The sequence below is a fragment of the Trichechus manatus genome, unplaced genomic scaffold (assembly GCF_000243295.1).
Source record: "Trichechus manatus latirostris isolate Lorelei unplaced genomic scaffold, TriManLat1.0 scaffold00125, whole genome shotgun sequence".
NCBI classification, from domain to species: Eukaryota; Metazoa; Chordata; class Mammalia; order Sirenia; family Trichechidae; genus Trichechus; species Trichechus manatus.
In genome coordinates, this window is record NW_004444061.1 from 5820819 (window position 1) to 5835590 (window position 14772).

At 39.7% G+C, this 14772-nt stretch overlaps 1 pseudogene; it reads right to left on the reverse strand.

Moving 5' to 3' along the window:
- Window positions 1–13064: 13064 nt before the first annotated feature.
- On the reverse strand, window positions 13065–14191 carry LOC101348890 (uncharacterized; annotated as a pseudogene).
- Between the last annotated feature and the right edge of the window lie 581 nt (window positions 14192–14772).

The following is a 14772-nucleotide window of genomic DNA, read 5'->3' on the forward strand; positions in this document are numbered from 1 at the left end:
TGGCTTTTACATAGTCCCTTAATTTCTGTTTACCTGGAAATGACCTAATTTCACCATCATATTTGAATGAGAGTTTTGCAGGATATATTTATTCTTGGCTGGCAGTTTTTTCTTTCAAGATTTTATATATGTCATCCCATTGCCTTCTTGCCTGCATGGTTTCTGCCGAATAATCCAAGTTTAGTCTTATTGTTTCTCCTCTGTATGTGACTTTTTGTTTTTCTCAAGCTGCTCTCAGGATTCTTTGTTTGTCTTTGGTTTTAGCAATTGTGATTATGCTATGCCTTGGTGGTTTTCTTTTGGGGTCTATCCTATATGGGGTTTGTTGAGCTTCTTGGATGGTCAGCTTTTCGTCTTTCATGATATTGGGAAAGTTTTCTGTCAGCAGTTCTTCAGTGATCCTCTGTGTGTTTTCTGTTTTCTCCCTCTGTTCTGGAACTCCAATCATTTGCAAATTTTTCCTTTTGATTGTATCCCACGTAATTTGCAGGATTTCTTCATTTTTCTTCATTCTTTTTTCTGATTTTTCCTCAGAGTTGTATCCAAGTGTTTGTCTTCAATTTCACTGATTACGTCTTCCATCGTTCAAACCTGCTCCTCAGCCTTTCTATGACACTGTTCAGTTCTGAAATCTCATTGTTTGCCTTTTAGATTTCTAATTGTTGTTTTTGTATGATTTCTAGTTGCGAATTTATTTTGGCACTTTGTTCCTGTATTATTTTCCTGAATTATTCCATTTTTCGTTCTGTATTTTCCATGAATTTTTCTGCCTTTTCCATGAATTTGTCTATTGTTTCCTCATTTTTTTGTCTGCTTTTTGCTTCAACTCTTGGATAGCTCTGAATATTAGAGATTTGAATTCCATATCAGGTAGTTCCAGTGCCTTTTCTTCTACTGGAAAGTCATCTGGTATTTTATTTTGGACGCCTACTGGAACCATCCTGCCCTGTTTTTGTATATGTTTTGATATTCTCTGCTGTCTTCAGGACATTCAGTAGTTATTTTCCTCATTTATTGATTGTAGATTTGTTTGTTTCATCCTGATTTTTGGTTTATTTGGTTATGTCTGAGCAGGCAGACTGTGCGTTCTTTGTTGTTTGCTTGTCTGTAGGCACAATACATTTCACGTCCTTCTCCAATGGGCGGGGTCAGGCACTCAGGTACAGTACAGCAGGGCAGGTCCAGCTAAAGGGGATTTGCTGGGATGGGTAGTTTTATGGCACTTACTAGGGCCAACAGGTCAGCCCGGGAATCAGTGCAGGGCAGGTTCGGGTAAGGCCGTGCCTGTGCTGCTTAGGGGTGTGATGCGCACAGCGCAGGTAGGCAGGAAGGAGGGGGGAGATTATGATGTGTGGAGCTAAGATGGGTATGGGAAAGAGGAGAGAGAGGAGAGAGGAACAGGAGCCAAAAACATACAAACAAACAAACAAAAAAGAGTGCTATGGGAGTTTGTCATTGTGGAGAGATGAGAGACTGAGAAATGGAGAAAAACAAGAAGAAAAGAAAAAGAGTAAAAGAAAAATATGAATAAATAAAAATTAGGAAAAAAAAAAAGAAAGAAAATCCCCCAGGGATCCCACCAGTGCTGCTGCGAGAACTGGGGAAGTTGCTCCCAGGCTGTGAGTTACAGCTGGCTAGAAGGGATAGAATAGTCACACAGTGCCAGATATTTAGGAGACAAGAAGAGAAGGTAAGTATAAAGAGATGAGAAACTGAGAAATGAAGAAAGACAAAAAGAGAAAAAGAGAGAGAAGAAAACAAAACAAAGAAAAAAAAAAAAGAAAACAAGAAAAAAGAAATGTCCCCAGGGATCCCACTGTCCATCTGCACAGAGTAAGCAAGTAGCTCCCAAGCCATGTAGTACTGTCTGGCTAGAAGGGACTCCCAAACCAAGAAAAGAAAAAGAAAACAAAGAAACAAATAAAAACAGAACAAACAAAAAGCCCAGGGATCCCACCAGTGTGGCGCCACACAATCGAGTGGTATTTCGCAGCCTTTCAGGAAGAAGCAAAGATGGCACATGGAGCCAGGCATCTGAGAGAAAGGAGGGGGAGGTGGTGAAAGGTAAGGAAGAAATCAAAAGAAGCTGAAAAAAGCAACACCAGCAGCCAACAAATGGCACTCAGGGAGCCGGCCAGTGTGGGCAGGTGGAATCCAATCAGCACCAGGGTGAAGCTGGTGCTTCCCGGCCAAGAGACTGTGGCCGCAGGAAGCAGAAGAGGCTGAGTAGGGGTGAAGAAGGTGAGAGGTGGGAAAGTGTATATTGCTGGTTACCGGTTGTTCTGTCTCCTGCTGGAAGCCCTGTGAAGCTGTTTTTGCATACCTCCTGTTCGCTGATCTCCAATAGGAGTCCAAGATGGCAGATCTGTGCTGTGTTAGCTGATAGGGGACCTCTGCATGTATCTCTCCTTGCTCTCTGTTCTCTGTCAGTTTCTTATTCCATTCGGTGCTTGGCTGAGCTCTTTATCTCTTCATTTGATGCTTAGTGTTTCAGGATTGATGCATGTCTCTGTTTGACTTAGTTTCTCAGATATTTGCAGTGGAGGGACAGCAGGGTGCTTCTGTCTATAATACCATGTTGCCCGGAAGTCCTTGCTGCATTATATTTGGCAACAGTAGGAATAAGGGGTAACTGAGGATTGTGGCTTTTGGGCCCCCATAATTTCATCAGTGTGCCTCCCCAATTTTTTTATATTGATGTTTGACATTCCTTGAGTCTGATGTAAATTATAAAGTGCTTTGCAAAATCAGCTTCAAGGCCCCTCTTCCAACCAGTCTTGAGCCTCTGTCCCTCCTGAATAGAACTTCTGGACATGCAACCACCTCCTGCAGACCTGTAGCAGGGGAACGACTCAAAGTAGGGGGTTTGCTGTCCTTCTTGTAGCTTTCCCATCCTTCTAAACATTAATTCCTCTAAACTGAACTGAATTATAGGTGCCTTAATCTCATTTCCAGGTCCCTGGGTGGCAGAAACAGTTTATACTTGACTGCTAACCTAAAGGTTGGCAGTTCGAACCCGTCTAACGGTATTGCAAAAGAAGGTCCTGGCGATCTGCCTCTGTAAAGATTACAGCCAAGAAAACCCTATGGAGCAGTTCTACTCTGTAACACGGGGTTGCCATGAGTCAGAATTCACTCGAGGACAACAGGTTTGTTTTTTGTTTTGTTTTGTTTTTTAATTTCATCTTCATAGTCTGCCTTGTGCCCAGGAGAAAGAGACTCCTGCGTCAGAACCTGGCTTTTCTTTGAGCATACTTGAACTGATATTCATTATGATGTTCTTCAGAGTTTGTAGCATGAGGTTAAGCCTATCTTAGTTTCAGTGTTATTCATAAGGTTTCCATTGACTAATTTTTGAAAATTTTATGAACAACACTGAAACTAAGATCTTGGCTGAAAGCAGAGAATATTGGAAAGATGTTTACCTGTATTTGGACTATGCAAAGGCATTCAACTATGTGGATCATAACAAATTATGGATAACACTGTAAAGACTGGAAATTCCAGAACACTTAATTGTGCTCATGAGGAACCTGTACATAGATCGAGGCAGTCGTTCAAACAGAACAAGGGAATACTGTGTGTTTCAAAGTCAGGAAAGGTGTGCATCAGGGTTGTCTCCATTCACTATACTTATTCAATCTGTATGCTAAGTAAATAATCTGAGAAGCTGGACTATATGAAGAAGAACAGGGCGTTAGGATTGGAGGAAGACTCGTTAATAACCTGCTATATGCATATGACACAACCTTGCTTGCTGAAAGTGAAGAGGACTTGAAGCACTTACTGATGAGGATCAAAGACCACAGCCTTCAGTATGGATTACACCTCAACATAAGGAAAACAAAAATCCTTACAACTGGACCAATAAGCAACATCATGATAAATGGAGAAAAAACTGAAGTTGTCAAGGATTTCATTTTACTTGGATCTACAATCAACACTCATGGAAGTAGCAGTCAAGAAATCAAAAGACACATTGCATTGGGCAAATCTGCTGCAGAAGACCTCTTTAAAGTGTCAAAAAGCAAAGATGTCACTTTGAGGACTAAGGTGCTCCTGACCGAAGCCATAATGTTTTCAGTCACCTCATATACATTGGAAAGCTGAGCAATAAATAAGGAAGACCAAAGAAGAAATGATGCGTTTGAATTATGGCATTGGCGAAGAATACTGAACGTACCATGGACTGTCAAAAGAATGAACAAATCTGTCCTGGAAGAAGTACAACCAGAATGCTCTTTAGAAGTAAGGATGGCGAGACTACGTCTCACAAACTTTGGACATGTTCAGTCCCTGGAGAAGGACATCATGCTTGGTAAGGTAGAAGGTCACCGAAAAAGAGGAAGACCCTCAATGAGATGGATTGACACAGTGGCTGCAACATTGGGCTCAAACGTAACGACAATCATGAGGCTGGTGCAGGACCAGGCAGTGTTTCATTCTGTTGTACATAGGGTCACTATGAGTCGGAACCAACTTGACAGTACCTACCAACAAGAACAGCTTCAGTGTAGACAGAGTTTCCTTCTCTAATCAGTTTCTTTCAGTTCATTTTAGTGGGTAGGAGAGGGGCTTGTTTAAAAAAAGTAAAACCACAACTTTTCCTACCATTTTGTATTGTTGTTGTCATTAGGTGCCATGGAGTTGGTTCTGACTCATGGGGACCCCGTGTACAACAGAACGAAACACTGCCTGGTCCTGTGCCATCCTCACAATCATTGTTATGTTTGAGCCCATCGTTGCAACCACTGTGTCTATCCATCTCTTTGAGGCTCTTCCTCTTTTTCGCTGACCTTCTACCTTTTATTTTACATACGAAGAAATTGAGGGCCGGAGAGGTAAAATAACCTGGTCAGATTCACACAGACAGAGAGTAGCAGAGCAGAGGTCTGAAACAGGGCTGTTGCTTCATGGACTAATGCCTCATTTTCCTGTTTGGTTTAAAAACCAGTATTGCAATAGTTGTATTTTCTAATGTCTTTTCATTTTAAAATATTTGCTATTTCAACTATATTATGGATTCAGTTAGTAGACTCACCTCAGAAGTGAATTCCTATTTAAATAAAGTTTTCTCTCAGAAAATGCATTTTTAAATTGATATTCAAATTCCTATGAATCTTTGGCACAGCACAGAATGCACAAAGATTTCAGGACATCAGTAGAAGATTGTAAAATTCTTATATGGAAAAAGCAGTTCCAAACCAAGTCTTCGAACTGGTTTAAACTCCTGCTGAGAATTTGCATTTCTAACAAGTTCCCAGGAAGTTACACATAAGAATCACTTACATATCTTGTTAAAATGTAGATTCTGATTCAGTATATCTGGGGTGGAAATGCAAATTCTCAGCAAGGAACTTAGAAATGCAAATTCTCAGCAGGGGTTCAAACCAAAAGGAACCAGTTCAAAGCCCAGCTCTAGACTTCTCTACAGAGGGCAAAGCCCATGCACAATAGTGGGGGCTTAAGGGTGACCAGTTAGGTTGGAAGGAGAGTGGCTTACTGCAGCACCAGCCCACGGTCTTGGATCTCTGTTCAGATGCATAATTTGCGGAACTCAAATTACTCACTTATCTATTAATACGCTGTTTGAATTAAGTGCTCATTTCTGTTTTGCTATAGCAATATTTAGTAAATATTTCTTAGAGTTACTAGACCCTGAAGAAGTGAAACACTGTAACCATCCAATCCTTTGGCTCTTATTTTGGCTGTAGTTCATCTCTGAAACACCTGTAGGGTTAGAACAAATACGATTATATTCTCAAAACTAAAACACATTAGTATTTCTTTAGCAATACCAAGGAAGACAGAAAGATTAATTAATGTAATCACATCTTTCTGTACTAATAATTAATTTAAGGGAAACTTAAGGAGGGAGCAGAGAATAAGTTAGAAAATTAAAATAATACAGGAACTGATTCTTTTAAATTGGTAGTGAATATATTTTACTCCCTGAATTAGGTTAAAAATTATTTTATTTATTCGTTTATTTAGAAGAGTTGTAAACATTACTTTTCTTTTGTTATCCTAACTGCTCGTTTTTATTCTACTAAGACCTTGCTTCCTAGTTTGATCCTATACTAATACCCATTGACGTCAAGTCAATTCCAACTCATGCAGAGCCCTATGTGTTTCACAGTAGAACTGCATACCATAGGGTTTCAATGACTGTAATCTTACACAGTTAGATCACCAGGGCTTTCTTCTGCTGTGCTGCTGGGTAGATTTGAACCACCAACCTTTCAGTTAGTAGTCAAGTGTAAACCGTTTGCGCCACCCAGCTTAGCCTGGTCCTTTATAGCTCATTTTTCTCTTTACTTTGTTATCTTTCTCTTTCTTTCTCTCTTTGGTTGTCTTTCCTTACCCATCTGTTTCTCTGTATTTTTAGTACCACTTCAATTTCCCTTTTCTTATAATATTTAAGACAAGTAAAAATGGCTGAGACAGATATGTGGATAAGACTGTATTGAAGCAGTATATATATAGGTCTGTCCTTAACAGTACTGCCTACTGCCATATCTATTCATAAACATTCTGCTTATTATTAATAAGGTAGCACCTATCTTCCACCAGGAGTGGTATGAAAATTATTAATAAATTACTGTCAGATCCTTTAGGAACATTAAGCTATGTGAATGCTAATTAATATCAACAAATACAAAAGTTTCCCAAATTGGGAAACATTTCCCTAATCAATTGTTGTGGAGATGAAAAAAAAAGTCCATCTTCAAACACTTCAGGGTTTCCACAGAGATAATAATAGAAGAGTTACCATTTACTGAGCACCTACTTTATAAACAGGAACCAATACACAAGCATTTCAGCACTTAGTGAACATCTCAACTAAATTAGTACTTTCCTTTCCTGGCCTTCAAAGCTGCAAACTTGTGAATCACTTCATCGAAATCAATGCCTTTTGCCAACTCACTTTCAATTGATAGTATCGCAAGATCGGAAAGACTTGACTATTCCATGGTAGATCGCTGTCTTGGTAATCTAGTGCTGCTATAACAGAAAAACCACAAGTGGATGACTTTAACAAAGAGAAGTTTATTCTCTCACAGTCTAGTAGGCTACAAGTCCCAATTCAGGGCATCAGCTCCAGGAGAAGTCTTTCTCTCTCTGTCGGCTCTGGAGGAAGGTCCTTATGATGCATCAGTCTTCCCTTGGTCTGGGAGCATCTCCGCGCAGGAACCTCAGGTCCAAAGGACACGCTCTGCTCCCAGTACTGCTTTCTTTGTGGTATGAGGTTCCCCTCTCTGCTCGCTTCCCTTTCCTTTTTATCTCTTAATAATCCCAGTGTCGTCCTCTTTAACATAAAATTACAATCACAAAATGGAGGACAACCACACAATACTGGAAATCATGGCCCAGCCAAATTGATACACACATTTTTTGGAGGACATAATTTAACCCATGACAGTCACAAGTGGTTTTTTTGGTAAGTTTCAGCTTTGAAAAGCACCTCTCAGATGAAGCCACAGACACACAAATTGTCATAAATGATTTTAGGCTTAGTGAAAGGGTTGGGAGAGATTCTACGAAGTCCCATTCAGCTATGAATGTCAAAACATCTCATGTTGCCCAATTTTTGGCTTCTTCCAGATCAATCTCTGCTGTTTTCCAGGGCCTTCTCAGCCTTGATATTTCTATTAAAATCTCACTCTCAGATACCTGGTCAGTTTTGGAATGGATACCTTTAACTCTTCCTCTGGCAGATATGAGACTTTTCACTTGAACAGCCTCAAACATGGCTGCCACTTCCTTGAAGGATCTTGATCTTATCTGGAGTTTAGAATGAAAGCAATCAGTGCACTCAAGCATCACCCTCTTATTTTTTTTCTTGCAGAGTGAGTCCAGCATCCCGTGCCTGCTCCCCATCCCCTGCCATCTTCTTCTTGAACTGGCTGTTCTCTCTACTGCAATTCCGTATTTGTCTGATTTTAAAAGTGCCTGTTCAATTGCATGCTCCACTAGGTGACTGCACTCCTCATGCAGAAACAGTCTTAGTTCCTCTAGCTTTGTCACTACCTTGTCAAGAGTTAAGCCCTGCAGGTACTGCTGTGTAAAATTAACTTTCTGAAGTATGTCACACCAGAAGTACAGGCAACACAGAAAAGTGAAGTTAGACAGCAGGCAAAAGACCTTAAGCTGCTCCTCTTGTGTCCAAATTTTCATGTGGATCACAAAGAGCCTCAATTGCCGCCACAAACTTATCAGACTTTTCCTTTTCTTTTTGAACAATGTATTGTGGTTTAGATGAAAATTTACAGAGCAAATTAGTTTCCCAATCGATAATGTATACACAGCTTGTTTCATGACATTGGTTGCAAATCCCTGAATGTGTCAGCATTCTCCCCCCTTCCTCCCTAGGTTTCCCATGCCCATTTGCCCAGGTTTCCTGCCCTTACTGTCCTTCCGAACTTTGCTTCTGGGCAGATGCTGCCCCTTAGGTCTTGTACAGTTGATTGTTCTGAGGTGTACATTGCTCATTGGTGTTATTGTTCATTTTACAGGCCTGTCTACTGTATGCCTATAATGTGATCTCTGGGAATGATTTCAGTTCCAAGTTTGAAGGGTGACAAAGGGCCATAGCCTTGAGGGTTCCAACAGTCTCTATCAGACCAGTAAGTCTGGTCTTATTAATGAGTTTGAATTTTGTTCTACATTTCTCTCCCACTCTGTCCATGACCTACTACTGTGGTCCCGGTCAGAGCAGTTGGTAGTGGTAGCCAGAGACCATCTAGTTCTTCTGGTATCAGGCTAGTGGAGGCCGTGGTTCATGTGGTCCATTAGTTCTTTGGACTAATTGTTTCCTTGAGTCTTTGGTTTTCGTCATTCTTCTTTGTTCCAGGCAGAAAGAGACCAATTGTAGTATCTTAGATGGCTGCTCACAAGCTTTTAAGAATCCAGTCATGAACATATATAAATAAATAAATAAATTTGAAAAAGACCCCAGTCACTACTCGCCAAGACAGGATGTAGAACATTGTCTATATGGATTATGATATACCAATTGAACTAGATGTCCCCCAAGACCCTAGCCCTCAAGCCCAGTATCTCTGTACCAGGAGATACATGGTTATGGCTAAGAAGTTTTCATTACTGTCTCCCCTGTGCACACTATTGCATGCATGGGTATATTTGCAGCATATACACATATATATGTACATGGGTGTACTTACATATGCCCTCTCATCCCTGTTCAGTTTACATATCTACCTACATTATTAATCCACCTGTACATTATTGTTTGTTACTTCTGTTGTTGTAGGATTGTATATGTATTAGTAATTACCATTGTTGCCTTTTACTCTTGCATATCTTCCAGTGTCTTCTTTTTCCTTGATTGTGTTGTACTGACTTCTCTCATGTTGTGTATTATCTCTTGCTTCACCAAAGTTAGTACATGTGTATTACCTAGTTAGTGGTTTTCCCTCCCCTGCCCACATCCCTGGTAACCATCAAAGAATGTTTCTGTGTGAAAACCTTTTCTTGACTTTTTATAATAGTAGTCTCATACAATATTTGTCCGTTTGTAATTGACTCATTTCACTAAACAGAATGTCCTCCAGTTTCATTCATGTTGTGAGATGTTTCGCAGATTCGGTGTTATTCTTTAACATTGCGTAGTATTCCATTGTGTGTATGCACCATAGTTTGTTTATCCATCCATCCATCCATCGATGGGCACTTAGGTTGTTTCCATCTTTTTGCTACTGTGAATAATGCTGCAATGAACATGGGTGTGCATATGTCTATTTGTGTCATGGCTCTTATTTCTCTAGGATATATACCTGGGAGTGGGATTGCTGGATCATATGGTATTTCTATTTCTAGCTTTGTGAGGAAGCACCATATCATTTTCCATAGTGGTTGTACCATTTTACATTCCCATCAGCAGTGTTTGAGTGTTCCAATCTCCCCATAGCCTCTCTAGCATTTGTTGTTTTCTTTTTTTTTAATCAGTGCCATTATTACCTGTGTGAGATGGTATCTCGTTGTTTTTATTTTCATCTCTCAAATAACTAATGATCATGTATTTATTGGCTGCCTGGATGTCTTCTTTGTTGAAGTTTCTGTTGATGTCCTTTGCCCATTTTTTAATTGGATTGTTTGTCTTTTTGTTGTTGAGTTATTGGAGTTTTCTGTACATTTTAGAGATTAATCCGTTGTCAGACACGTCATAGCCAAAATTTTTTTCCCAGTCTGGGGGTTCTCTTTTTTCTCTTTTGGAGAAATCCCTTTGATTAGCATAAATATTTGATTTTCAGGAGGTCCCAATCATCTAGCTGGTTGTGCTTTTTTAGTTACGTTTGGTAGTCTATTTACGCCATAAATTAGGGGTCTTAGGTTTGCCCCTATTCGAACTTTGCTTTAACTGGCTTAACTGCAGCATGATGAGCACTCCAGAGTGTTTGTGATAGCCTTTTCACTGCCACTCCAGTATGGGCAATTAACACATTCCATCAATGGGTGAAAGCAGCAAAAGAAAGAAAACATTGTCTCAGGAGTTCCAAAGAGTGTCACACACAACGCATTTTCAGCAGAAGAGTGCTGACTACACAAGTTAAGCAAATGGTCCACACATACAAAAAAATACCTTTCTTGTTCTTTCCCTTAAGAATGGCTTGTATCCTACATAAGCGGAAAAACATATCTTGCTCATGGATAGGATCATGAAAATGTCAATTCTACCCAAAGCAATCTACAGATACAATGCAATCTCGATCCAAATTCCAATGGCATTTTTTAATGAGATGGGGAAACAAATCACCAACTTCATATGGAAAGGGAAGAGGCCCTGGATAAGCAAAGCATTACCGAAAAAGAAGAACAAAGTGAGAGGCCTCACACTACCTAATTTCAGAACCTATTATGCCACCACTGTAGTCAAAACAGCCTGGTACTGGTACAACAGATACATAGACCAATGGAACAAAATTGAGATCCAGATGTAAATTCTTCCACCTATGAGCAGCTGCTATTTGACAAAGAAAGGCCCAAAGTCCATTAACTGGCGAAAAGACAGTCTCTTTAACAAATGGTGCTGGCATAACTGGATATCCATCTGCAAAAAAATGAAACAAGACCCATACCTCACACAATGCACAAAACCTAACTAAAAATGGATCAAAGATCTAAATATAAAATCAAAAACTATAAAGATCATGGAAGAAAAAATAGGGACAACGCGAGGAGCCCTAATACATGGCATAAACAGAATACGAACCAGAAGTGACAATGCACGAACATCAGGAAGAGAAACTAGATAACTGGGAGCTCCTAAAAATCAAACACTTACGCTCATCAAAAGACTTCACCAAAAGAGTAAAAAGACAACCTACAGACTGGGAAAAAAATTTTGGCTATGACAAATCCGATCAGCATCTAATCTCTAAAATCTACAAGATACTACAAAACCTCAACGTCAAAAAGACAAATAACCCAATTAAAAAATGGGCAAAGGATGTGAACAGGCACTTTGCCAAAGAAGACATTCAGGCGGCTGACAAACACATGAGGCAACGCTCACGATCATTAGTCATTAGAGAAATGCAAATCAAAACTACAATGAGATACCATCTCACCCCAATAAGGCTAGCATTAATCCAAAAAACACAAAATAATAAATGCTGGAGAGGTTGTGGAGAGACTGGAACACTTATACACTGTTGGTGGGAATGTAAAATGGTGCAATCACTTTGGAAATCAATTTGGCGCTTCCTTAAAAAGCTAGAAATAGAAGCACCATACCATCCAGCAATCCCACTCCTTGGAATATATCCTAGAGAAATAAGAGCCGTCACACAAATGTATACATGCACACCCATGTTCATTGCAGCACTGTTCACGATAGCAAAAATACGGAAACAACCTAGGTGTCCATCAATGGACAAATGCATAAACAAATTATGGTATATTCACATAATGGAATACTACGTAATAATAAAGAACAATGATGAATCCGTGAAACATAACACGGAGGAATCTGGAAGGCATTATGCTGAGTGAACTTAGTCAGTCACAGAAGGACAAATATTGTATAAGACCACTATTATAAGAACTCAAGAAAAGGTTTAAACACAGAAGAAACGTATTTTGATGATTATGAGGGTGGGGAGGGTGGGAAAGGGTTATTCACTAACTAGATAGTAGATAAGAATTATCTTAGGTGAAAGGAAGGACAACACACAATATAGAGGAAGTCAGCACAACTGGACTAAACCCAAAGCTGAGAAGTTTCCTGAATACAAACAAACACTTCGAGGGACAGAGTAGCAGGGATGCGGGGTCTGGGGACCATGGTTTCAGGGAACATCTAGGTCAATTGGCATAACAAAGTTTATTAAGAAAATGCTCTGCATCCCACTTTGGTGAGTGGCGTCTGGGATCTTAGAATCTAGCGAGCGGCCATCTAAGATGCACCAATTGGTCCCAACCCACCTGGAGCAAAGTGGAATGAAGAACACCAAAGACACAAGGTAAGTATTAGCCCAAGAGACAGAAAGCGCCACATAAACCAGAGTCTCCATCAGCCTGAGCCCAGAAGAACTAGAGGTGCCCAGCTACCACCAATGACCGCCCTGACAGGGAATACAACAGATAGTCCTGATAAAGTAGGAGAAAAGTGGGGTGCAGAACTCAGATTCTGTAAAAAAGACCAGACTTAATTGTCTGACTGAGACTGGAGGGACCCTTGAAACCATGGCCCCTGGACTTTCTGTTAGCCCAGAACTGAAACCATTCCTGAAGCTAACTCTTCAGACATAGATTAGACTGAACTATAAGACATAGAACGATACTCATGAAGAGAGTGCTTCTTAGCTCAAGTAGATACATGAGACTCAATGGGCAGCTCCTGTCTGGAGGCAAGATGAGAAGGCAAAAAGGGACAGGAGCTGGTTGAATGGACAAGGGAAATCCAGGGTGGAAAGGAGGAGTGTGCTGTCACATTATCAGGAAAGCAACTAGGGTCACATAACAATGTGTGTATAAATTTTTGTATGAGAAACTAACTTGAACTGTAAACTTTCACTTAAAGCACAATAAAAAATAATAATAATGGCTTGTACACCTCCATGGATTCTAGCCATAGTGGCAGCATTATCTTAACCTTGAGCACTGCACATCATTACATCCAGTCCATCACTTCCAGCTTTTTAAGAATGTCAGGAACTGAGGTCAGCAGCTTTTTTCACCTTTAAGAGAAAAATCCTAGAAAGACTTCTTTCACTTCAACTTTCCTATTGTTGATTTTTATATATCTGTTCACTTCAGACATCTGGTCAGTATGTGATAAAGTAGGTGTGCTGTCGAGCATGATTCCAAAGTACTTCGCAGACTTTATGTTCATGACAAGCTGCTTCTTCACATGATTTGCCAGAGCACTTATAAACTCATTCTGTGTTTTTGGTGCAAGATAAGACTCTGATACTTTAAGTTTACATGTACTCCACTTTAATCTCATTAGGTGCTCTTTCAGCACTGGATCATATTTTGAAAGCATCTCAACCGTCTCAAGAAAGTTCCCTGTATTCAATGAGTATTCATCTTCCTTGTGGCCACGGAATGCCAGATTCTGCTCGGCAACAAACAATGCGATATCAAGCAATCTGTAAGATGTTCCTCCACTTTTCTTCTCCATTTCCATCAAAGCAATAGTTTCAGCATCAATGGTTTTGTGCAGCCTCAGTCCTGCTGTCAATGTTTTCCACTTTTCAAGGCAATGTAGGTGGTCTTCGGATGTCTCATGGTTATGTACTTTCAGGCTTAGCGTCCACCACTTCTGAAACCCAGTCACAAATTTGGATGTCGTATCTGTAGCACTAATGGCAAACAGTCAGCAGCAAAAACAGTATAAATTCTCCCTGATGAGTGAGTAAATCATCCATGATTGCAGAATTTTCTCGCTATTTGGCATCACTTTGAAAAACCACTTTTTTGAAAGCTGGCGCACACCTCCCTTTGCTTCTGCATCTTGCCTTGCCACAACACTGAAAGGCCCAGCTTTGTTCCAGAAAGAAGCACTTCCTCTTTTGATAATTTGAAAATGGTCTGGAACTGGTATGTCCCAGAAGGAAACATCACATAAAATTTGTAAATCTTTCTCCTTAACATCACTCATCTCGTTTCCGGTATCACAGCTAGAGTCACTTTCAGCACTCTCTTCTGCTTCAAATTCTGCCATTTCCCATTTTCATTCTCTGCTCTTTTGCAGAATGCATGCTAGCATCAGAAGAATCAGTATCTTTTGATGAACCCTGGCCATCATCTCATCTTTTGACACATCGAAGCATAGATCCAGCAAGTGCTTTGAGGAATTTAATTCTTGCTTATTTTGCTTTCCTTTGCTGGCATCCACTTGTCCTCTTTGATTTATGCACTCTGTGTGGCATGATAGAATATCCCTGCACAATTAAAAAAAAAAAAAAAGGTAAAATGTGAATTTATCTGGATATGTTAGTTCTATTAAATGTAATTTCAATGTGTCACTATTTTTTAAACCATAATTCAAACTTAAACCCTGAAAATTTCATTAAAAATCAGATATATTTGCAAGACGGTGATGTTTTTAAAGAAAATTTTAAAAGACTAAAGTATTTTAAAAAGCTGAGTTTCAGATTTAAGTCATATTTCTAAACATGTATCAACAAACATAGCATTTCCCCCAGTTCATGTTTTACACTGTCAATTTCTCTAGTTATCAAAGAGTTACATAATCAATAATTGTTATACATGTAAGTTTATTTTTTTTTTGTTTTTATTTTT